This window comes from Urocitellus parryii, chromosome 1 (assembly GCF_045843805.1).
Source record: "Urocitellus parryii isolate mUroPar1 chromosome 1, mUroPar1.hap1, whole genome shotgun sequence".
Taxonomy (NCBI): Eukaryota; Metazoa; Chordata; class Mammalia; order Rodentia; family Sciuridae; genus Urocitellus; species Urocitellus parryii.
In genome coordinates this window covers 231,622,713-231,650,041 of record NC_135531.1, presented here as the reverse complement: position 1 = coordinate 231,650,041, position 27,329 = coordinate 231,622,713, and positions in this window count along the sequence as shown.

Below are 27,329 nucleotides of genomic sequence, written 5' to 3'. Positions count from 1 at the left end.
AATTCAAGGGGTGGGGAAATAAACTGCTTCCATTTGAGAGATGGCATCTTTTACTTGGTTTTTCAAATTTTAAATTGAGCTTGAATAGATTTTAAGTTGAGGGTATTTTGGGTGGCCAAAGATAAAGGTGATAAAAGCCTGGGATATTATGTAGCAGGAAGTAGAGGTGATGTGTTGGAATGGGAATGGAGAACAAGATTAGAAGATGTTTTTCTTTTCAGTTGCAGCATTTCTGTCCTGCTATTTTCTTTGTTGCCATGGTCTGTGCTTCTCTTTGATGCCTTCAGATCTCTGTTGTTTCCCCCCAACTCCTAATGGACTCTGATCTTCATTCTACATTCAAGAAACAATTATTGCTATTAAACAGCTTTTAGGGTCAGAGTTTTGATATTATATTTTTCTATTATAATCATTAAAATGTGTGTGTATGAGAGAGAATTTTTAGCTTTTTGTTTTTTTGACGGTGTAGGGGATTGAACCCAGGGCCTTTTGCATGCTAGTCAACTACTCTACCACTGAGCTACATCTTCAGCCCTTGTCTATGGAGTTTTAAGCACACTACTCAAAATTTTCACACTGAATCTCATGTATATTTAAAATGTTAAATTTATCCTTGAATGCATTTCCATTTTCGAAAAATTTTTAAACTTGAAGATGCAATGCTACAGAACTACCACAAGATGGTGCCACAAGTCTATTGAAAGTAAGATTTTTTTTTCCCTCATCCCCACCTCAACAATTTGGTGGAACTTACTAATAGGTATGGAAGCAAAGAAATACCTTACAAACGGGTAAGGGTGTGTATAACATGCATGTCTGGACTGGAACATGCTTATTTGACAGATGCTTAGAGCATCTTCTGTGCATTAAACAGAATCTATAAGGGAGACAGAAAGTATGTTTATATATAGGGATGGATAGGAGAGGTCTTTCTCCAGTGTTCTGGAATAAAAGTCACTACTTAAACATATTCATATTGTCCCATGTATGGAAAAATTTTAGTCCATTTAAAAAGGTATTAAGTAAGAACATAAATTTTAAATGATGCCGATTTGTGTGGTAGATGCAGAGATAGGGCTAGTATCCATTAATATGTTAATGCCTTTTATTTTTATAATAGAAAAAAGTTTACTCATTCATTTATTCATTCGTTCATTTTTGTTTCTTATGGTGCTAGTGATCAAAACCAGAGCCTTGTGCATGCTATATTTGCACCCCAGAAACAGATTTAAATGCTTGCTTTTCCTTCATTTTCAGTTTGCCATTTATTCAACCAAGAAATCTGATTTTTGCAAAATATAAGTGCCTGAGTGAAAGTATAACAAAACATCGATGAAATACATTAAGTTTCTACCAGTAAGTTTGTTAGGTGAGTGATTTCAGTGTGAGGCAGATGGGTTACATTATTTACAATAAATGTCATTATCCACAGGCTTCTTAATTATAAATGTATAAAACTTCTTTTATAGAATAATTATTATACTTTCTGTATACTGGGTAGAACGCATATGATGTCCTGTGATTTTTCACGAAAGTATAAACTTGAAAGGAGAAAAGATCATGGTCAAAATATAATCAACTTGGGCTTTGAAAGGAAGGCATCTGTTTTTCTCAGCATAAATCTCAGTTCCCTTTGAGAGGGCCCAAGAATTGTCGCTTGTAGTAATTTAGACCCAGCGATGATGCAAGGAATATCAATGGACTTTTCCAATTCTTTGACTTAACCAGAATCCATACTGTTTAGATTCCAAGTATTATAGAAAATCCTGACCCTGTTCCTCTAAGGAAGGATAGAGTAGGTATCCCACCTCCGTTCCCCCTAAATAAATTTAGTTGGGGTTTGTATTATACAGCATATTTTTAAACATTTTTAGTTGTCGATGGACACAATACCTTTATTTTATTTATGTACGTAGTGCTGAGGATCAAACCCAGTGCCTCACACATGCAAGACAAGCTCTCTACCACTGAGCTGCAAACCCAGCCCTTTAGAGAGCATATTGAGATTGAAGTTCCTTGTGAATGGGAAAAGAGCAATTTAGAAATAGAAGGAATGCTCAAGTTTAATTCCAGATTCCCAAAATGCTTTAACTTTGAGACAGAGTCCTGGCCATTTGGATGGTGTCAGAACAATTCCTGAAATAGACCTGAAAAAGGTATTGTAAAATAATTCCCTATTCTGTACATGTGGTTAAAAAAAGATGTTAGACAAGGATGTTGACTAAGAGTTGAAAACTCTAAGGGATCAGTATATGAATAGGTTTGAATGGAATTTTAAAAAAAGAGAGTCAAAAGGAATGATTGACCCTTTTTCAGTGAGTGAGGAATAGTCTTGTGCTTTAAGAATGCACTGAAATGGGGGCTGGGGTTGTGGCTCAGTGGTAGAGCACTTACCTAGCATGTGTGAGGCACTGGGTTTGATCCTCAATACCACATAGAAATAAATAAATTAAATAAAGGTATTGCATCCATCTGTAACTAAAAAAAAATTAAAAAGAATTCTTTGAATTATGAACATTTATGTATATCATATTTACCAAAAGAGAGGGGTAGCTTCACATTAGGAATCATGCTTTAGATTTTGGAAACTAAATATTGGCATTGTTTAGTGAGCGAATTGAATTTAAAAATTATGGCAAAGAATTTGGTGAGTGATTGATTTAAATCACCAAAGGTATTCTTAAAATCTTGATGTCTCCTTAGAATAGGAGTATTATCTTTCTCTAAGGAGAAAAGCTTTTGGTAACCAGTTAAATGGAAACATAAAATTTATTATTTATTTCCACTGTGGAATGAATGTGTTGTTGCCCTGATTGACCAACTTTCTTCACATAAATGCTCTACTTTCATATTCTACAGCATCGTAGCCAAGGAGGCTGTACCAAATTAGGCATCCCTGATGAATGTTACAACTAGCCATAGGGTTGGTGTTCATTCTTGTTTATTCTGGAGCTGATTCTTGGGCCAACTATGAATCATGTTTTCTCTTTCTTTGGTTACATGAAGAGTTTGAAGGAGCTGGAAGGGCTAGATGTTTTATGTTTTATGGACTGAGTTTAATGACATCCATGTCATATCAACCCACCTCAAGAGTTTGCCCTTTTATGAGCCTGCCTTGCAAATCCAGCAACTCTTGGCCTATAGATGTTGAATGTTCATCTGTTATTATGTGGACATGATGTTAAAGGTACATGGGATTTTGATTTTAATCCTGAGATGATGTATACCCTCTTGGATAGTCAGTTACTTGTAGAAACTACAATAACTTCTTTAAACCATCAGGGTACCATTTTGGTTGCTAAAGAAATAAATTTTGAACTTGTGTTATAATGTCAAAAAAGAACAGATAAATTCAGTTTTCTTCTTCTCAAGGAAAATGACATTGTGATCATACTCTAGATACTAAGACAAGAGTTATACATTCCACTCGACTTTATATAGTAAATAGGAAGACTTCTCCCCAGGTCAATCTAGATCCCAAAGGCCAATCAGAAAACACAGAAGTTGGTTAGTATGTTAAATGCCCTTGGTCTAACATGCAGAGTCCATGTTTTGCTCTGTTAAAGTTTTGTGATATACTTACTTTTAAAACGTATTTATTGGGGCTGGGGTTGTGGCTCAGAGGTAGAGCACTCGCCTACCATGTGTGAGGCACCGGGTTCAGCCATCCTCAGCACCATATAAAAATAAAAAAGATATTGTGTCCACCTATAACTAAAAAATAAATATTAAAAAATGTATTTATTAAATATATTCATAGAATAAACTTCAATTAAATGCAACATAATATTCATGTTCTTTGGGAACATTCTTTCTTAAGTGGATTTTAAAATTAAAGTTTGAATGTTGATGATAATGAATATTGCTGTTTATTTCTACAAGTGATTTTGAAGAATCCCCATACCAAGAAGTACATAGCACACACAAATAAAATAGGGACATTTATCTTATAAGGTAAAAACTTATTGTTTGTTTCTAACAGTGTTATATTTGTCTAATATTCTATGTATTTTGCGTATGGGTACAATGAGAAAATGGTAAGAAAACCCAGTGTTTTATGCCTCACTCTGAAAATGCATTCTTCCATTTAATTTTTTAAAAATTAAAGTAAGTTGCCAAAAATTGTGTATGTTAAATCTATTTTTTGCCAGTAGATATAAAGTAGGCAATCAATAAATGATTGTTATGTCTCACCTTCCCTTATATTTTTTGCCCATCCTGCTAAGCATTGCTACCCACCAAAATCTCTTTCCCATGCAGGAGAACACCTGCTTAGGTACCATTTCATGGTTCTTAGCATTATACGTTTAAATACACATTTCTACATATCCTTATTCTTTTACCTGCAAAAACTCCTAAAATCCAAGAAGCTCTGAAAACCAAAAGATTTTATAATTCATATTGATGGAAAAACCTGACCTGAACTGATGTGAGGTTAATTATAGTGTTTATTTCTCCCAGCTAGTATGAATATGCACATGTTTTGCTACAGAAATGCTAATGTTTCTGATTACACAGTTGTTGTCCCAGACCCTACTGGAGATGTTATGTAATTCATGGTATATGCATCTGAAAATGTTTAAATTCAGTAATGTTTCAGATACTAAAGATAAAAAATTAAGGATCTATAATCAAAATGTTGGTTTCATTTTAAACTTGTATTACTAGGGAACTTCACATGTGGTAACAATAATAATAATAATAATAATAATAAAAATTAGCCCATAATCTTTCATGAAGTATTTTCTACGACAAGAAGAGTTGAGAGGGAGGGGACTGAGCAATTGTGAAATCAATGATGTCTGTCATTTCTCATGATACACTGAAGTGTTGCCCCAGGGGCTTCACAAAATAAATAGAATTCAGGTGGGGAAAGGTGATTGCAGAGACTGACATGGAACGTAGAATGTGAACATGTACACACACGTGCACTTGTATATGCATTTGTATATCCACTCCTGTGTGTCCACGTCTGTCTCTGAGGAAGGGTGTCTAATCCTACAGACAGGGACTCTACAGTTAGTCAACTCTACAGATAGGGACATAGTGAAGATAACCCTGGGAGTGCCACATTTGATATTGCTCCCAATGCCATGTTTTGTGTATGTATGTTCTGGCATATGCTTATTTGTATACAGATGTCTTAGACTATTGACAGTACTAAATGTGTTCCCTAAGGGAGAGTAGGATTACTAGAAGAGAACCCAGTCACTTGCAGAAGATCCCCAAATGAAGCATTGCCTTTATTGGATCCTGATTTTAGTGAGAACCTAAGCCCATTTAAAAAATCTGAACAGACCTTTAAATGTGTTCTTAGTACTGCCTACTAAGGATTTCTTTTCTTTTCTTTTCTTTTTTTTTGGTGACTTTTTGGTAAGTGTTTTATGTCCTTTTTGCTTTGCATGAACATGTCAAAGCTCTGCATTTTGTGATCGCAAGTCACTGCTGGTACTTTCTGGGGTGTAGCTACCTTGTGCCTTTTTAAGACTGTGTCAACCACTCTTGCATCTTACATTTTAGTAACAGAAGAAAGAAGATGTTGAAAGGTAAAGGTTTCAATTTGGGGGTGACTGAAACAGGGATATGTGGTTTTAATGAGCTATAGGTTATCTTAAAATAATGAACAAAGATTATGATGTCGAAAATACTCTTTGGCATGTTAAAATCTTTATAAAGAGAATAAATTTAAATCTTTATTGTTTAAGAACTTGTCCTAGAGTAAAACTGATAGTATTTTGCCCTGGTGTTAACAGAGCCCTGCACATTTTTATTATCATTTTAATCCACAGACAGGCGCTTAGGGGTTAAAGGATATTTGACTTGCTCTTTAATGGACATCTGTGCCAAATCTGTGGATTTTTTTTTTTTTGTTATAATTGTTGTAGCTTCTAGTGATTTCATTTGTCAGGACAGAAGTCCCAGGAACCTATAGCTATTTTGGTTTTTGCAACCTTGATAATAAGTCCTTATAATATAGACTACTGATTGCTTTTCTGTATCCTGCTTATTGTTGAAAAGCCAGAGCTATTTTTAACATTTACACAATTTCGATAGATGATTCTTCATTCCACAAGGTTTGGTGCTAATCTGTGGAGCCTTTCATAATTACATGCTTTTTGTGGTTTGCTTGAATTTGATCACAGTGGCTGATTTCATGCATTGATAATGAAGGCTTAGGTTGCCTGTTTCTCAGCATAAATCCACCTCAGACTTGTGCGTTGACAGTGCTTCTGGCTTCAGCACGCGTGGAGATATAGAATTGAAATTGCTCTGCTTTCTTTACAAATGACTCAGAGTGTGCTTGTCCTTCCCTAAAATGTTGCCAGCGTGTGAAGGATTTTCAATGAGCAGTGCAATAAGCCAGCAACTGGGAAGGTTTGGAGCGGCACTGATATAACGTGGTGCTGTCACACGGATAATCAGGGCTGCAGCCAAGTCCCGGTAGCACTGTGCATTACCCTGGTCACATCCTGGAAGTTTTGTTTATCCAACTTGGTTGCTTGGGAAGCTGGTGAAAGCCTTGCAGGATGTGGAGTGGACTTCCTAGCAGAGGTGAGCATTTTTATTCTAAAACTTGGATGCTGAGGTTTGGGCTGTCAGTTACAGATTCTTTTGTATGTTGTGCTGAATCCTGTGGAGTCATCAGTTGTGTTTATCACGTTGCACTGACATTTCCAAAGGGGAAAACTGAAGAGCAAATGTCTGATTCTTTAATGTTATTGGGAAGTTACTCCTTAAATGGGTGTGATAAGCATCCTTTTCCTTCTGCACTGTAAGCTGTGTGCCGAGGACATCTTACCAGTAGGTGACTTCCCTTGCATTTTAAACATTCAGAACAAGTCAGTGATATTATGTGATTTGCTATCATTACCGAAAGTAGGCAATTAGCAGTGTTATTATGTGCTTCAGGTGTATGAAAAAGGCTGTAAACTAAATGTACTTTGTAGAATCTTTGACATGAAAAATATATAGGAGGAAGCAAAGTCATGTTTACGAGATAACTAAGAAAGTAAGAGAAATGGATTACATACTGGAGTTGACACCTTGTTGAGCTGGACATTATTAATAATTAAAAGTTATGACCTGTCATGCAGTGGGCAACCTACTGTAATTGGTTTCTAGTGATGGTGTGCCAAATGAGGGGGGGGGTGGAAATTAACAGCATTTCCTCTTGAAGCATGTTTTAATTAGATGTGATATTTTAAATGTATCAGGTTTTATCACTTAAGTGTAACTTCCCCCAGTGCTCACTTGGGGAAGTTAAATTATGTTAAATATGATCATCATGCTCCGAAAGATCTGATGTAGCATTTTGAGTATAGGCTATCTGAAAGCCAAATAGACAAGGGCAGCTCAAAGTTAGCCTCTTGGTAGATGGAGTCAATTGCTTAGCCTCTGCTAAACTCTAGTTCTATATGATGAGAAGCCGTTCCTAAACAAGGAAGGATTGTGAAGGTGATGATGAATTCAGATAGCATTATGCTTATTAAGTGTTCGGTCTGCAGAGGAATCTATTTTTATTTGATTGGAAGCTAACATGGTACATGGGGTGTGTGTATATGTGTTTTTCCTGCTAAATTTACTTGAGGCAGCTGTTTTATGGCTTTCAGCTTTAAAGTTATAGATAAGTGTGTATTTGACAGAAGACTCGAGAACCCCATTTGCTGCCAGTACATGTAAAGCTTGACTAAGCAGACGCATCGGGAGCAAACCATTTGTGTTCGCCAATCTGTCTCGGCAAGTCCCAGGGCCACTATCTTGCTAGAAGCCACTGTGTGCTTTTGAAAGCATGAAATTAGTTTTATACTGAGCACATGGTTTCTCATTTAGCAGTTCTTTTTATGGTAATGGTCAATTTATGGTTCACTGCTGGGATTCCGGTGTTCTGTCAAAGCTGATTGCTTCTGCTAAGGTGTCTGTGTGAGATTTAAAAAAAAAAAAAAAAGTGGGGAGGTGGGAAGAGTCTAATTAGACCCTCAAGAAGAGACTCTGACTTTCAGCCTAGTCTACTCTCTGGGTGTTTTGTCATTTTCTCCAGAGTTCTTTATGTTGTTTCATCCAGGATCTACAGGTTTCAAGTTGTTGACATCTACCACTGTGGACCTTCCCTAACATGCGTTGTCAAAATAGCTGTGCTCTGAAATGTGAAGTATTTGTTCATCTCTACTATACATTTGTAGAAAGTCACTCTCCTCATGCTGACCATATTGTGCAGTTCGTCATTACTCTGCTTGTCTGTTGCTACATCCCAGAGCACTCTTGCAGAGCGGGAAAGGCTTCTGTACCTTTTACTTTTGATGGAAGTACTCCCACTTGGTTGTACATGTCTGTGCTGTGAGTTGGGTGAGTGAGTCAAAGTAAGGCATTCTGAAAATACATTAAACACTTGAAAAACATCCCCTTTCACGCAGTGACTTCATCTTACTTGTTTCTATGGAATGCTCACAGAGGTAATGCATTTATGAATGTGGTAAGAAGGCCTTCCTGAGCCTCTTGTTTCCATCAGAAAATAACCCTTGTTGACCATCTTGTGAGTCATAATGTATTTTGAAAGAGAGATGATCAAAATTACCAAGACACATCGGAGGGTATTCTTTATTGTGCTTATTCTCTGCATGTTGGTAATGTTGGGAATGGATATGTAGATGGGTCATTTGACATGGTGGGATGAGGCTAGTACACCTTTTCTCTGATGGGGTCTTGACAATGGAGTTGAAAACACCTATGAAATCCTGAATTTTATGATTTTCTTCATGTTAATTCTTGGATCTTTGCCTAGGTTAAGTAGTTGAGCATGATTATGAATTCCAAATAAAAGTGTTATTATTGGACACTTTAGAATGTGCTCTTTTAATTAGGAAAAGATTTTCTGGTTTTGGACAAAGCACCATTTACACAACATTTCTTTTTTGTTGTTGTTGTTCTTTTGAGAATGTCATGTCATGTCACAATTCATTGTCAGATTGTCAGGGGTACTTTGTTCTGGATTTCAACTTACAAATAAAATGCCCCTCCTATTTATCACTTCCCCAAAGCCTAAGAAACAAATTGGATCCGTGGTTGAGAATTAGAAGGTTATAGGGCATCAAAATTTTCTCTTTGAAATTCATGATGATGTAATGTGTTTAATAATGAAAACCTTTAAAGAAGTTTTAGAATTTCAGAATTCTCTTAGAATAGTGAAACTTGTCATATTACATAGAACATAGAAAAGGGATAATTCGGCTTATCTGCCTGAAATCTTAGTAGCAATTTTTCTTTTTTATAGGAGGTAGGATTTAGGCAGTCATGAGAACATGAACCTCAAGAATTTCAGCAACTTACCTGCAGCTTTTCACTTTTATGTCAAGGGACAGTAATTGTAAGTTGCACTTTACCCGATTTTAAAAATGATTACTTATGAAATAGAGCAGATGTAGTAAACGTGTTTGAGATGGGAAATGTGACTGCAAAATTGAAGTACTCTCCAAATTCTTTGGAATTTCCCAATTGTGTACGTCAGTAGTTTGAACAATTTTTACAAAGTGTCTGGTTTATTTCCAGATACATTGCTGAGGTGAATATACTTCAATGAGAGAATGGGTTCTTACCTCAAAAGCTTCATTTCCCATCTTTCAGTCCTTTCATTAACTTCCTTTTCCTCCTCATTAATTAAATGAGAAGACCTCATTTCATGGTTGCCAAATTTAGCAAATAAAACTGTGTAGGACTTCCAGTTAAACTTGAATTTTAGCTAAAACAATTAATTTTTAGTATAATCGTATTACATTTGGGACATTGCTTATATTGGGATATACTTCTATTAAAAAATAACTCATTGTTTAGGTGAAGTTCAAGTGTGAACTGGGTGTTCTGCACAAGTCTGATAACCATTTCTACTTTCCACCTAAGAATGTGGGTCTCCAGTAATGGTTCTTAAAACTGGTTCCATGAAAGCCAAAATAAGGCTTCTTGACATTCCTGTAAAAGAAATACACGCCTACTGTTGCAGTTTAATGCCTGAACAGTGCTCTTTGGTGAGTTACCATTTGTGAAACTTAAAATGGTATATAAAAATATGATGGATGGTGTGGAAATCCTGAATAAGTATATGAAGGCTCCTGTATTTACTAAAGTAAAATGATAAGAATGACATATTAATAATAACCATCAATGGCATTTTAGACAAAAAAATAAGTACTGTACAATTAATTTCCAATTGTTACCCTTTATCAGCTAGAACATTTTCAGGACTTTCTTCCCTAAGCAGGTTTGAAAGTTAATTTTGTCTTCTTGCAGTTCAGATGCATAATGAGAGGTTTTTCCCCTAGTGCCCACTCCCCTGCCCCTCTATCTGGTGTTTATTTAAATGTCCATCGACTTTCTGGCTTTTGACTCAGTTTTTGACTCGCCACCCCATAGGTTTCTGAGAGAAGGCAAAGAAACTTGCAGACTTGACATAAAAAAAAAGTGTGTAGTCCTTTAATTGTTCAATTCATTAGTTAAGCAGAATAAAATAAAGATAATTTTATGTGCCTACTATGTGCCTCACACAACAAAAAATATTTATAGGTGGGTTTTTATTAAATTCTTGTAACAATTTTGTACACATGCTACGTTGTTTACCAAAACCCTATTCCCAGCTCTGAGCTGCCTCAGTTTTAACCTCACCAGAACACAGCAGAGTATTCTATCCTGGCTTGGAATATTACTCTTAAACATTGTGCAACCTCTCTGCAGAGAATGAAGAGGCTGGTTCTCTCATCTCACCTAAGGCTGCACTGGGAAGTGCTCTTGGCTCACTCACGCTTCTCCACTGCCTTTCTTTCTCTCCACTTTCCTCATACCTTCATTTTTGGTAAATATCCCTGATAAGAATGACTGTACATCAGTATATAACCTGATTCTCAAAATGAGGAAAAAAAAAGTAGAAATGAGCCACATACATACTGCAATAAGATGCTATGTTGATTCCTTGCAAGTAATTAGTGAATAATATAGCGAAGATGCTTGGAGTAATTTCTTCAATGTAGTTTTAAAAAAAATTTTTTTTTTCAGATGGACACAATGTCTTTATTTATTTTATTTATTTTTATGTGGTGCTGAGGATTGAATCCAGTGCCTCACAGCTGCAATGCAAGTGCTCTACTGCTGAGCTATAACCCCAGCCTTGCAACCTAACCTTTTTGACCCTTATAAGGCTACCTCAGGTTTCTGTCACTCATGTAACATGTCAAACTAGGAAACCTGTTTCGAGCCCAAACTGGTCATTTGAATGTGGGTAATATTAACTTAAATTTTGGAAACAGATGGTCCCTACCATCCCAATAAAGGCAGTGTGGTAAACCATATCTTCTTTGAATTAATCCCCCACCTCCATAATCTAGTGAATTTTTCAATATCTATTGTGTAGAGGACAAATTATTAATTATTTCCATTTTTCATATCTATTCACAGTATGCACCTCTTTGTAATTACTCTGGATCCCCCAATGCATTTTCTGCCTCTTTTCATCAATCTGTTTTTTACTTTTGCCTAGTCAAAATATTCCTGTATTGTGCATTACTTGTTTTACTTGTTTAAAATGATATTAGCGGTGCTTTCTGGTATCTGAACAATACTCCTTGAGAAAAGATACTGATCTCTCTTTACCTTAAATCCTCTCCTCCATTCCCCACACCATCTCCAATGTCCTCCTACTTACTTCAGTCATATTTGGCTGTGTGGTATGTTTGTTGTGGCAGAATACCAATGTGAATTCATGATCCCAATTTCAATCACTGAATATCTTCCAATTTTTTTTTCTTTTGAAATTGGAAAGGCACTGATGAGTAAGTTAAATTGCTGGTTTGAAGGACTTTATTTCTTTTAATTTCCTAAAATGTGATAGCTGAATGTGTTACCCAAAATTCATGTGTCAAAAACTTACTGCCAGTGCAGCAGTGTTGGAAGGTGGAGCCCAGTGACAGGTGTTAGGTAGGTCATAGGAATTCACTCTCATGAATGGATTGATGCCATTATAAAAGGGCTTAAGGCTGTGAGTTAGATCTCTGTTCTCTTGCCATGTCCTGCATTCTGCCATGATATGGTATAGCAAGAAGGTTCTCACCAGATGTACCCTTTTAACCTTGGATGCCCCATCCTCCAGAGATTAAGCAATGAATGTTTATTCTATATAAATTGCCCAGTATCAAGTATTATTTTAGCAGAACAAAATAAACTTAAGACAGTGAGGATGCTCAATGGCTTTTAATTTTTTTCTCTTTCGAAAATGGCAATTGAATAGTCAATAGATGCTTCCTTGGTGAAACACCTACATTTTTAGAGGTTAGGCGCCTTCTGTCTTCTGATTTCTTTCAGGGTGTCTGCAACACCTTTAGGGCAGTTGTAAAATGTATTTTTGCTGATATTTTAAACTTGGTATTTGACTTTCACTTGTAGATCTATGGTAAAACCGTGGCTAGTTCTAGTTTTTTTTTTTTTTCCCTCCCTCTGGTTCACCCTCAATTAGTATTGGTTTTTTAGAAGATGATGGAAGGAATGACTTTATGTCTAGACTCCTCTCTTCTGGCAGATGAAAGTGATATTTCTTTATTCAAGATTTTTAGGGGATTCTGAAAAAGAGCACGAGTAAGCAGATTCAGAAATGAATTTATAGGGACTTCTTTTTCTGGCAGTTTTCCAAACCTTATAGATTTCACAGTGGGTAATATTATATTCATAATAAATTAGGTAACTCTTGTCTAACCGGAACATTTGGATGTTTTGTGTAAATTAAGGGGAGTAAGTATTAGAAGCCATACTGCATTAGTTCACCCAGTAATAATGAATCATGTGTTAGTTGACATAAGGAGAACATGGGGATGGTTTTGAAATGATCTCTTGCTTCATCGACAATGGATTTTATCAGCATTAAATCCCTATCAACAAGTGTTATCATTGTCATTTTATAATGGAATGAATGCAGTAAATAAAGTATAATGGGACAATAGTAACAGCAGTGATAGTTAACTTTCAAGCTAACAATATGCCCTACTCTTTGTGGATGTAGACTTGCTTAACCACTATAGAAATCCTATGAGTGCTAGGGAAAATGACATACAGAGAAGTTAACAGCCCAGAATCATCCGCCTGACTCCACTGAGATTGGAACCTCTCAGTGGGGCTCCAGAATCCATGCCTTTAACCACTGCCAAACTACCTGTCTGCAGGACCTTTAACAAAATCTTTGCTGATATTATGTTGTAAACAAAATTGAAAACAGTGGATGGAGTGATAATGTATTTCAGTGAATTTGTAACTGGCTAAATACCTCTACCCAAAGTGTACCTAGCTAATATTAACTTAAGATGAGGCTCCAGGACCCTGCAGTGGCTCGACACAAACACTGGTCACTTGGTAATTAAATATGTAGATGTTATGAAGCTGGGATAATAAATACACAGGGAAATGCAAGTAACATAAATCCTGATCCCTAGGCCACCTCTCACATCAAATGGATTATAATCTCTGGAGGTGTGATTCAGGAATTGGTATTTTTAAAGCTCTCAAGGTGATCCCAATTGGAGCCCCAGTAGAAAAATGGCCCATCTCTAACCTGATCAGTTTCAACTAACAGGAAATGAAGGAGGGAGAAAAAGGAAGATGTAGGAATGTTGATGAACTATAAACTCATATCTGGGTCAAAAGCATGACATAGTCATAGTCACCCCCCACAACTTTAAATGATCTCTTAGATGGTATTCATAGGAGTAATATTCATCTGTAATAATGAAGGGTGGGGTACTGCTGTTTGGTCAGCTGGGCAGAGCATGCCTGGAGTTTGGGCAAAATGCAGAGGGCCTTAAAAGTTCTTTCATTTGAGAGTAACCAGCATGGCCAAGGTAAAGCATTTTTTCAAGAAGTGATTACTAAGGAGTTTATTATATGTAACATGTAAATTATAGTTTTTCAATAATACTCTCAGGTAAAATTAAGATCAGCATTTTGTTGTTGTTGTTGTTGTTGTTTTTCATGAAGAAAGATTTTTGCTTAATATCAAGAACTTCCAAATAGAATCATCTGAAAATGATAGGATTCCTTCTCTGGACATCCCTTATTGGAGCCCCAGTAGAAAAATGGCCCATCTCTAACCTGATCAGTTTCAACTAACAGGAAATGAAGGAGGGGGAGAAAGGAAGATGTAGGAATGTTGATACTTCAAACTATGAAACAAAAGGCAGATTGTGACTTAGACATGTGATTAAAGGAGATTTAAGTGTTAGGTGGGTGGTTAAAGCAGATGATCTTCCAACCTCAATCTATAATTATATGAGTGTGTTAAATTCAAAAGGTAATACATCAGTGACCACTTGTTCAGCACATGGGTTCTGCATCTAGGAGCTGAATGGTTATGGGAGCAGTTTCTGAGAAATTCAAAGTCCGGCTCCACCACAAGTAAGCTGCATGACTGGGGGCAAATTACTGCACTTTCCAAGTCTCAGTCTCCTTATCTGTAAAGCATAGATAAAAATAGACCCTGCTGCATGGATCTGTTGTAAAGATAAGTGAGAATAATGTATATAGAGGTCTTTGCAAGATGAGCTAAGAGGAAATGGAAGGAATATATAACCAAAAGTTATCATAGCAAAAGCTACAGGGCTGCCAAATAATGACTTTCTGGTTTGGCATGTGGTAAGGGCTTGATAAATGCAGCCCATTATTATTAATTGCAAATTATTCTTTCTCCTGTTTTCACTATCTTCTAAAATCAAGTAGTAAGTGCTAAAACCTAAAAAGGGTCAATGTTGATGGAAGCCCTGGGGCTGCAGCCCAGGAGACCCAAGTTGGATGGCATAGTGTGTGAGGCTTGGGGTGGGTGGAGGCTCTGGAAGAGTGGGCGTGGGTGTGAAAGGGAGAGAGGTTCTCAGTGGAGGACTGGGGAACCTATTGGTTTTAATTCTTCATCCATTTCCAACTGCTATTCCATTTGATCCTTACCATAACCCTAAGAAGTAGAGAAAGTTAAGATTTGCTTATTATACTGATAATAAATCAGCAACCTCAAAAAAAAGATGACTGAAGTGCTCTCTTGATGAAGACAGCAGAGCTGTAAGTCAAACCTAGACTTGTTTACCCCAAACCCCACTCAACAGTTGCCAAATACCACATCAGCTTCCCCTGCCTAGTCTGGTGCAGATAGGGTATTCACATTTGAAAAAGGGCTTATCAGTAGAGACCATAAACCATGTGATGAAGTTTGGAAATAGAAGCAAAATCTGTAAAGGGAATGGATGACCTTAGTGCAGGGATGAAGTTTTACACTTTGCTGTTGATCAGAAGATAGTACTTAAAGAAGGCTGGACTGATCATTCAGAGCTCAAGAAGTAGCCCTACTAGTCAATGATGCTAATGTTAATATTGCATTTTATTTTGCCTGACTGCTGAAAGCACTTCGTGTATAGCATAATTAACTATCCTTGATATCTCGTGCTAAAGGGCAAGTTTCTCTAGCATGGTCTGACAAATCTAAGAGTAACATGAATCCTGATATACTAAGAAATTAATGGTTCTATGAGTTGGGGAGGAGGAAGGACAAGAAACTAAAGTTAGTACTTTGATTTGATAACTGAAGAGCTAAAATATATCTGCAAAATTGATAAAGAAAAAATGTGCTATTTTAAAAGAAATTTTTTATACAATGTTATAAACTCCCCTCCAAACAAGCATCAAACAAGATGGAGACTTTTAAAAATTATTCTGCATATTCATGTTTCAATATATATAGATTATAGATTCACCTTTAATCAGAACCTTTAATTATTAGCTATAATTGCCACAGTCGTGGTTCTTACTGACCCAAATATTGAATTTATTTTCTCTTTATCATATTGAAATATGCTTATAAAATGAAAAAAGGTAATAAGTTAGGCGTATTTTAAAAACCAAGCTCTTTTTAACAGGACAAAGCATACATTGTTGGTGTAAAAGAAAGATAAACTTATACATTTAATATGTGTGTGTATATATTGTGTATATATACACAAGAGAGAAGGGGAGGAAAGAAAAAGAATGTATGGATTTATTTCATAGGAGTTTGAGTTCAAAGAAGAATTACTTTAAACTATATATCCATTGTACTATTTGAAGTAGGCTTATGTTCAACTATGATAACCTTTGGTACTTTTGAATTTTTAGCATACACATAGTTTTGAGAATAACAAATATATCCACATAAAAGAAGAATATGAAAGATGCAAGAAGTGGAGGGAAAGTGGAAGGAATGTGAAATAATCAAAAGTTGTCTAGTAAAAATGTGTAGCACTGGGTTCGGGTTGTGGCTCAGCAATAGAGTACTTGCCTAGCAAGTGCAAGGCTCTGGGTTCCATCCTCAGCACCACATAAAAATAAATAAATAAAATAAAGTATCTGGTCAGGTCCTGAGCAGGAGTTGCCTGACTCTCTACAATGTATCTCACCTAAGGGTACATGTTTACCTTCCAGAGTTTGTTGTAAAGATACTCCTCAAGGATTCATGATTGTGCAGTGTCCTTGCCATCAAATACACCCACCTGTCTTATTCACGAGTGCCCATGTAAACCACCAGGCCTCAGGGAACCTCAGCTTTATGATGAAATGACAACTTTAGAAGTACTTCAGTATAAATTATACTACCATATAAAACGAAAGGAAGAAAGTCTGAAACCACATTAAAATACTACTTAGGCAGACCTTAAATCTGCAAATATGACAGCATGTATGAGCTTACCATTGTCACAATGAGTTTGTTTTTTAACCTCATACATTTAGTTCTTTGTCAAACAGAAAACACTGTTTCATAATACTGAGTGATTTTTACACAAAATATCTACAAATCTTATTAACCCAAAGGGGTGATCTTACATGTAACAAAACCCCCCAAGATCCTACATTCCCAAAGGGAAGATCACCCAGTTTCACACTGTTTCATAACATTGGTTTCATAACACTGGGTGATCTTCCCTCTGGGACTGTATTACAAAGTCATGGTGAGATGATGGACATTTTATCATGAATTCTTTTGCTTCTAGGAGTTTAATGCTGAGTTTGAATGTTAATTTAGCTCTTTGTTTTCTAAGCTCAAAATCCTTGCTTATCTCAATTGACTGTCAGTTTGCAGAAGTGTAAAATGATTTGATTAATATTATGATCAGCTGACAATTTCTTGCTGCCTTCTAATTAGTCTAAATTGACTAGACTGCTGCTCTTTAAAATATTCTTTTCTTTGCATTTGAAGGTGATGCTGTTGGGTTTTCATCAAGCCATTTACCCTCTCCCTATTATGGTCAGCACATAATAGCTGGCATTTGTGTGTTGTCTACTCAGGATTGAAGGTAAAATTTTTGTTTTTGAATCCATATAGAGCCAAGACTTTCCCTGCCAGACAGTCTTCATAGGTTCAGAGAAGTGTCCAAGCATCAGCATAGGGAATATAATCCCGAAGCCACAAAGACTGAACATTTGTGCAAGATCCTGATCCAGAATAACAAGTTTCTTTCTTTTGATGGCCATTCTATCTTTGTATAAGAATAGTGCCAAATGCTGGTCTGTTGGTGGTATGTCTAGAAGATAGGCTAAGACACACCATCATGAAATAGTGATGGTAAAGCAGGAAAGCTAGTCACAGCAGGTTTAGGGGACCATTCTGCAATTGCCTCCCCATTTCTGGCCTCCCATTAAAATCAGTTGAAATTTTTTTGTTGTTGTTTGTTTTTTGTTTTTTTAGGATCTGGGGATGAAATCCAGTGCTAGGCAAGCATTCTAACACCCCCAATTCAATAGGAAAGTTTAAAATAGTACTGATTCCCAGGTTCCACTCTGGGATCAGTTATTTATCTTTAATTTTGAGGTGCTGGGGATTAAACCCAGAGCCTGGAGCATGCTAATAAACATTCACTCAGCCCCTCAGTTTCACCCTCAGACCATATCCTGATCAATTAAGTTAGAATTATTGTCCTGAGTGTTTTTAAGAATCCTTGGTTTTTTCTAAAGCCACGTGTGGGAATCACTGGTTAAAGGAGTTCGTACTCTGTGGGGCAGTTAACTGGGGTCTTGGAAAGAAGAATCAGAAATGATTGATTGAATAAACTGTTGAGAAGGAGATGATAAAGCACAGTGGCAGAGTTTGTGATCTGGCATCTGGCAGCCAGTTTCAAACCCTGACTAACTCTTACCAGCTGTGTGGGAGAGTTCCCTAACAACTCTCAGATCTGAGTTTTCTCATATGTGAAATGTACCTCAGGAGTTGGAGTAATGGTCAAATGAAGTTACAAATGTCAGAGAGCCTGGCACAATGATTGAAAACTTAGTAATTGTGAGAAAAAAACAAAAGCAGAGGTATAGCTTTATAAGTTGGTAGTCTTGGATATTTCTTATTGAACAAAATGGGAAGAATGTTACCCAGATCTGAACACAGGTTTTCAAGCACATCATTTCAAAAATATAATGCCTTTAGATCAAGTAAATATATATTTCTAAAAACCTATTTTAACTAGTTATTTCCTTGATAAAGTCTAAATTACATTTTTGCCATAAAAATTAAAAAAAAAAAACAGTCTCAGTAGACTGAGTTTATATGTTCTGTTGCCTTAGGATGAGCTGGTCATTGTGGAAAACTGGAGCGCAGTTAATTACGCTTTTGATTTAGGCTGCTCTTCTCTCTTTGGGCCATCCTGTCTCTTTCTTTTTATGTCATAATAATTTTTCCGTTACTTCACACTTAACTTCTTAATTCCTTTCCTAATCGTTCTTTCACATGATTATTCATAAACCTTTATTAAGCATAAATTTTGGCCTAAATTCTTTTATCAGTATAGAAACAGTGCCCGATTTACAAATGAACTTAGTTATAATGATTGATTTGTTAGTTAATTAGTGATTTCAAAGTACTTTCTTATAGTTTTCGTATTTTAAGCTAGATCTATGGTTCTGAGCTAGCTAAGCACTAGGGGAAATATTTCAGAGAAGAATAATACATGGTTTTTATAAGAAGACCCAAAATTTATACTAGTAATAGAAAATAGTAAAGAAAAGGGACAGGGGCATTAAGACCTAAGAACCCAAGGAACACATTGGAATGTACCTATTACGGTGAGGTCAACATGTAACTCTTTTTCTAGCATTGGATTACATGGAAGAAAGTCTTCTAAAGGGCTGGGAGAATGAGGGAAGAAGCCACTTAAACTTCTTTAAGATGGTGGTCATGTGATTTGTCATTGAAATGTGACACTTTTAAGAGTTATTAATGATTAAGCCAGGACTCAGACATAAACTTGGTATTACCTCATACTGGAATGTGTGGGCGCTCTAAGTAGGGGTGTGGTCAGTCTTAGAATTTTCCCAGTTCAAGTGTTAGATTGAACAAAAATCCAGATATTTTTTCATGTAACAATTTAGAATTAACACCTATGGCAATCCCAGTCTTGGAACAGTCCAATATTCAATCTCTGACCTTCCTGAAAGCTAGTAGTTAGTCTTAGGTCCTGGGAACACTGAGAAAATTGGAGAAGATGAGTATTTCACGTAAGCCTATGCAACCTGAAAAACAAGAACAAGACCAGGTAAGGAGCTGTACTAGTAAATAATATATTTTGAAACTTGAAAATGCAAGATTTACCCTTTTGGTTTTACTCTGATTTTGTCCTTGGAGTCTTGAAAATGCTGAGAGCTTTGCATCCATTTGCAAATTCCATTTCTGAGATGCATTTTGCACTCCTAAGATTCTGTTCCCTTGGAATCTCCAACCAGTTTGGGTCCACCTCCAGCTGTCTCAAATTGTGTTTAATCACCAGGAAAGCACTGTTGATTGTCAGTGATGTTTGCTTGATTAATTCAGCTCTAGCCGTGTTGCCTTTTTACCTGTTTCTTTCAGCATGTTCTAGAAAAATTAAGTGTTTCCTTTTGGGATATTCAAGAAACTTGAGCTAAAAGGAAAGTTAATTTCCCCCTTTTTTCAGTAGAGAAGAATATTTTCATTACTTTTCTTTAACTCAGTTTGGACTCCAGTGTAAATATTTTATGTAAACTAGATTTTCCTTGAAGTCATGTTTCCACTTTCGTATGTTGTAAGAATTTAACCTGTTCTTTGATGCTCTAAATCATAAACTATTTGAGTCTTTTAAAAGATGTTACTTTGGATGAGGGATTTCAGAAAACTTTAGAAAGTACTTGTGCTACCCAAGTTTGTAACATTTTTAAATAGCTTCCTGACTTGATCTTTTATCAAGAAGTCATTATTGGGCTTTAAAATTATAAATGTATAAATGACATGGTTGTTGAAGAATATTTTTACATGGATTCCTATTACTTGTGCTTTAGTGTTTTCATTCTGTGCCAAAGCCTTCCCAAGTGAGAGTTTGTGGGTGTCCTCTCTAGCAATTGAGTACTGTTTTTTGCTTTTGAGTATTAAGGATTCCTGATGATATCAGTTCTTTGGGAACATACCAAGACCAGGTATTGTAGATTTAAAATTAAATTTTAAAAAAATGTTTACATTTATGATAATGCTATTGTATTTTGGGCCAAAAAAATGTTAACCATGTGATTAGGTAATGAGAGCCTTAACCAAATCAGTACATTAATACACTGATATGGATTAACTGGGCGGTAAGTGAAGGCAGATAGGGTGTGGCTGGAAGAAATAGGTCACTGAGGATGTGCCTTTGGGGATTTATATTTTGTCCCTGGTGAGCAGAGCTCTTTCTGCTTCCTGATTGCCATGTCCATGTGGAGGAGCCATCCTCCTCTACACTCTTCCGCCATGATGTTCTTTCTGCTTCACCTTGGACTCAGAGCTATGAAGTTGTCTATCTATGGACTGAGACCTCTGAAACCGTGAGCACCAAATAAACTTTTCCCCTAAATTTGTTATTTTCAGTCTTTTGATCACAGTGACAAAAAGCTGACTAAAGGATAAACTTTCAGGACCTTGAATCCACAAAGGCATATCTTTTATACTGATAGGCGTCTTCCATCTAAAAAGAAGTCCTGGTGTGGCATAAAGAACATCAGATGAGAGTTGAGTTTTCTAGGTTTTCAGTTTGAAGTTGCCACTCACTGACTCTGAGACCTTGAATAAACCACTGTATTTTCTCAGCTTTAGAGTCTTTTTCTCCAAAATGAGGGATTTTGATTACTTTTTTTTTTTTTTTTTGGTACTCCCATTAAGAACAATTTAAGCCAGAAAATTCTAGGAAAATTCTAGGTTACTTTTTGTATGAGTTCATTTTGTAAAGTACTTCTTGACTCAAAGATTCTTCAAGGTTGACTGCATTCATAGTTAAAGATATAGGGGGAGAGAGAGAAGAGGAGAGACAGAAGAGAATTTGTAATGATTCTTATTTTCTCCAGAATTAGTGACTCTAAGAATAAGAAGGATTAAATGAGAGATTATGATTGAGTTAACTCTGCTCCAACAGTTTAATCATGTACATTTTATTCAGGCAAATTTCTCATTGATTTTTGTCTGAAACAGTCAAACCTGATGAAAGGGCAGTTGTTCTCTGAGAATGGGAATGAGCTGCATCTGATTGAAGACCAGGGCATTTATAGTGTTGCTCTTCAGAGATATTTTGAAGTGCCCATATTGTTTTTTATCATCAATATTCATGCATTTTACTACTAAATGTCTTTTTTATAGACTTCACAAAGATGCCCCAGTGATGTGATTAGTCACCCAATGAAAACCTACTGCCTCCAAGCTAGTCTGGGCATCTGCTCCCAAGTAAGATTTCCCCAATGTCAAAAATAAATCTTTTCAGTCACTTTATGGTAGCTTTGATGTGCTCCATATGGCTTAAATACATAGAATTTAGGTGTGACATGATGTTTTCCCATGGTGATTATTTAAATCAGCTTTTATTTGGTCATGCTCATTGGGTATATTTTAAATCATATGATTCCCAGTTTAGCCTTGTTTTGTATGTAATTGTAAGCTTATAAAAGTAAAAACATATCTAAGCAGAAAGACTGTATGATTATAGTCTGCTTTAAGTAGATGATATGTGTTTTTGGATGTGGAGCATTATTGGTGTTTCCCATGGTTAATCCTTAAAAGACTCTAAGTAGTCATTTTAAACTGCCTCTATCATATGCTTTTCAGATATTATTTTCTCCATTGTATAGAACTTTTTCCAAATGTTCCATTATAAGGTAGTTTATGCTGTAATATCCTAACATTGCTTAGATAACATCATTCCCTTTGAAAATTCTGTAGACAATAAATAAATTTCATTTTTTAGAAATAGTTTTTTGGAAGGATATAAGTGATAGAGATTTTAAATAGAACAGTTCAAGTTTGAGTCTATTTACACACACACACACACACACACACACACACACACACACTTTGAACTAAAAAAAAATAAAGTCGGGCTGGGAATGTGGCTCAGGCGGTAGCACGCTTGCCTGGCATGCGTGCGGCCCGGGTTCGATCCTCAGCACCACATACCAACAAAGATGTTGTGTCCGCCGAGAACTAAAAAATAAATATTAAAAAAAATAAATAAATAAAGTCACAGAAATTGAAGCATTATCTGATAAAGTATCATCTGTTTCACCCAAATGATCTCTCAAGGAAACTCTGATCTATTCTTAATGTTGAATATTTGTTTATATCATTTGAACTGAGCACTGTAGACTTAATGTTCCACAGAACTCTACTTGGACCATAGGAATAATATTTCAAGATGGCTGTTCTGTATTAACTGGCTTAACATACACCCAGTGTCCAGTTGGACTACTTATTTAAAACCTCTGTGGTTTATTCTTCATCATTAAAATAAGGAAAATTATATTTGTTTTATAAACTTATAGACATGCTGTGCAAGTTTTGTAAGACAGTGTCTATGTTGCAAAGCACAAGGGCAGTATTTTTAATAATATTGTACCCCTGCTATTTCTCCTTCCCCTCCTAAGTCATATATTAAGCAAACAAAAGTAACCCATAATTTTCTGGTGATTTTTGTGTTATTGAAATTGGATTTTGTCATCTTGAAATAATGTAGGAAGTCTTGATTAGGTTCATTAGAGTGACTAGGTACTTCATACAAACACTAAACCTCCACCATCACAACTTACCATGTATCAACCTGTATGTTAAAGTGCTTTATAAATGTATAATTGTATTTAATGTTTAAAAACTTTTTTGCTGACACCCACATATCTATTGAACAACAACAACAAACAAACAAAAAACAAAAACAAAAACAAAATATAACACCAGAGAGTTACTGCCCCTAAGTCACACAGCAATTGAAGAGTTAGAAATGTGACTCCAGGCTTTTTTAACTGTCTTATTACATTCATGCCTAAAGTAGAACAAGAGGGATGGAAGAAAACAGAGAAAGGATAATATGGAAGAGTGCAAGTCATGTAGCAAGAAAAATGAAAGGAGGCATGGAGCAGTCTCTTATTTCTGATATCCCAAAGAATAATTACTGGTTTGTTAGGGCAATGAATAGACAAGATATATTAATGAAGGAAATACCAAAGGTGATCCTAACATACCATTCCTTTTTAAACTGCATTTCCTACTTGTAAAGGAAGTTGAGAAGATTGCTATGGAGAGTTTGAAATGATGATAACCTTACTCACAAAGATGTAAAAGTAAGATAAGCAGAAATGATGGCTCTCAGATTTCATTGTGAAAGTGCTATGCATCTTTTCCTGTAAGGTTATAAAGTAATGTCAAACTGTCTAGATTATCCTACTATAATTTTTTGAAAAAAATGCTTATACATATATAAAGGTCCATACATTCAGAATAGTCTGAGGGTTCTTTGAAAACTGATTAATTGGAACATAATCATTGCTATCACTATTTCAGTATTTTTTCAGCCTTTTTCAGACAATTTACATAGTAATTTTTTTGTTAAATTTCTGTGATACCACATGTAGGTTTTGCACCATTTTTTTGTCAATTTCACACTATAAAGCAGTGTGAAACTGACAGTCAAAGTTAGAAAAATAAAGAACATTAGGACTACATACCAAAAATATAATGTGAAAAACCAACACCTTGATTTAGTGTTCAGAAAAAAGTGTCCCCAAATGATCTTAGGTGTGGATTTCTCAGAAGAAATGGGAAACTGTGTTTGCAGGTGTGCATACACACACACACACACACACACACACACACATATGCATGTAAACATTCATATATATACATGTGTGGTAAAAATTTTAAGGTAATTGAATCTTTTGTTATTGACTGTACAGAGCACATCATAGTAATACATAGTTTAAATGTTAATTTCATTTATTACTAAACTTTTCCCTAAAAATCTACAACACTCCTAGGTAGGAATTATTTTAGTTGAAATTTATAAATACTTAGATGATTTGATTGAACAGTGTGCACTGAACCTTTAATCACCCAATCCTCTTTTCTTACCATAATGAGGTTTTTAAAAATATGTCTATGTAGTTCCTAATCCAATAGGTGAAATTAAATATGAATCATGTGAATTTAATGTAACATACTTTCTTACAGACATTCAGTAATGACATAAATTCATTGTAATGTTCATTTATTTATATGTATTGTGAAAATTCCCCAATATTTTATATGTATCTAATAGTGGCATAGATTTAGAACTTGCTTCACAATGTTTGTTGGCCATTAAATATGCCTATTATTTCATAGCAAAATTATTAATGTTTTAAATTACAAAAATCTTATAATTAATAATTTTGGTAAAAATGACTTATTTATGTGTGATGACCCTGTCTATGCATCGGGTATGATAGATCCACTCCCTCTTTCCCTACCCAGTTAGCTTACAGTCCAGACAATGTTATTTATTAGAATTTGGCTTAAAGGGTCAAAATAATTATTGACCTTTTAAAAATAGCTTCCATTTCAATATTTCTGTTTTGCAAAGTATTAGCATTAGCTTTGTCTGCTAGTCTTAAGCTAAAATTATGTTTAAATAATGTTCACTAAATTTTATTTCTAACATAAACATTGTGCAGAATCAATCTGTATGAATGGCTTTCTATTATGTAAACCCATAGAAATCATTTTTTGACAGGTATAATAGAGATTTGATAAGGTTTCTTTCTTAACGGGACAAATTATAGAGTGTCTCTGGAAGGATTTACGTATATGAAATATTTCTTGAGAACCAGTTCAATTTAAGTATTAAACAGTGCTTTCAATACTGTATATTTTGTTCTTAATGACAACATTATCATAGATAATGTTGGAACTACATAGACATATTTTTAAAAACTTTCATTCAGTTTTCTAATCACTTTATATTGCTTCTTTTAATTTTCACTGAAACAAGATTATACTAATTGGCAATATTTGAATATACTAGTTTTTACATGGACTATGAATAATATTATTTGGAAGTCTTTGATTTTACCACTTTGTTGTTTTGGTCCCATTTGAAAACCAAGCAAAGAAACTTAGCTGAATTAATGAACTAAGGACCTAGAATATTTAAAAATGTAAAATACAGAGTGTTTTCAAAAATATATTGAGTATATGTGTAATAAGAATTGTAATGCATTCTGCTGTCATATATAAATAAAAAAGTATATAAAACACATAGTTTTGAAAAACTAAATCAAATTCCTGTGTAACTAAAACCTGACTCAAAAATAAAACCTTACCTTAGATGCCCCCTGTTTTTCCTTAGTTTCCAGAAGTAATTCCTATCTGCAATTGTGTGTTGATTATTTCCTTGCTATACTTTAGAGTTTGTCACTAAATATGTCCATGTCTTTAAATGTGTTAAGCCTGTTGCCACAAATACATCCATTAAAAAAGTTTTTGAGATTCATACTTTTTGATAGGTAGCTGTAGTTCATTCTTTTTCAATTGCTGTTTTATATTTTTTTGTGTCATGTACTCCAATTTACTTATCCGTTCTACTGATGATCCACGTTTTGGTTATTACTTTTCTTTCTTAGTTTGATTAGAAGCAGTACTGGTTTGAACATTCATATGTGCAAATACACACAGAGATTTCTTATATACTGTACTTAACAGGGATATTGTCTCTAGGAAGTGAGTTACTTGAAATGGCAATGTTTCCATGCCACTGCCACAAAATAGTACCAGATGCATTGTAAGCAATCAATTCAGATATATTGAATGAATGAATGAAACCCAAAGAATCTTCCTAGCTATGGTATCAATAGACCCTCCAACCAACAGCAGCACAGTATTCTATTGTGTCATATCCTTGGCAACACTGGAGACTGTCTGACTTTTTAAAATCGTTGACAATCTGGTGGTTATGAAATGCTGGGCATTGGGGATTTAATCTGCATATCCCTGATAACTAATGAGGTTGAACATCTTTTCATGTTTATTGGCCATTGTGTTTTCTCTTCTATGAAATTCCCACCACATCCAATGACCATTTTTAATAGAATCATTACTTTTTAAACAATTACTTGTAGCAGTCACTTATATAATAGAGATAACTAATTCGTTTTCTGCCTTTTATGTTCTCATGGTGTATGGCTTGATTTTTCCTCCCCTTTTTGGCCTCTCTTGAGAAAATTCATCATTAGTTTTAATATGATCAAATGTTTCTATTGCTCGTGTAATTTCTGTTTTTTGTATAGTTTAGGAAGGCTTTTCCTTCCCCAAGGCCATACAGATTCCCAAATGTATTAATCTTATACAAGTACTACAATGTAATTTTAAATCCCTAGTTTCCCAAAATTGTTTTTATACAATCGATTTTGTGTATTTTTCCTTCTTCTATGTAGATTACCAGTTGAACCAGAGTCAGTTAGTGAATAGTTTCTTCTTCCCCACTGCTTTCCAATATTCGTGGTGGCTCAAAAGCAAGTCTCTCTCTATGTCTGGGTTAGTTTCTGTGCACTCTTTTCTGTTTCATTGGTTTATTTGTCTATCTGTACCCCAATGCCATGCTGTCTTACTATTGTAAACTTATAAAAAGTCTTTATAGCTTGCTGGGCCAAGCACTCCACCTTGCTTTTATTTTTCAGGTATGACAACTAACTTGAACATTTATTATTCTTGTACAAATGTTGAGTCATCTTTTCTAAGTGCATGATCTTATTCTCCACAAATTTATGTCTTCTTTAAACTCTTTATATAACTCTTATAATTCCTTCCAAAATGGGTGGATATCTCTTCTTAGATACTTTTCTAGGTATTTTGTGTTATCTGTGGTTATTTTTTATTTTTTGTTACCAGGGATTGAACTCAGGGGCACTCAACCACTGAGCCACATCCCCAGCCCTATTTTGTATTTTATTTAGAGACAGAGTCTCACTGAGTTGCCTAGCACCTCATTTTTGCTGAGGCTGGCTTTGAACTTGCAATTCTCCTGCTTCGGCCTCCT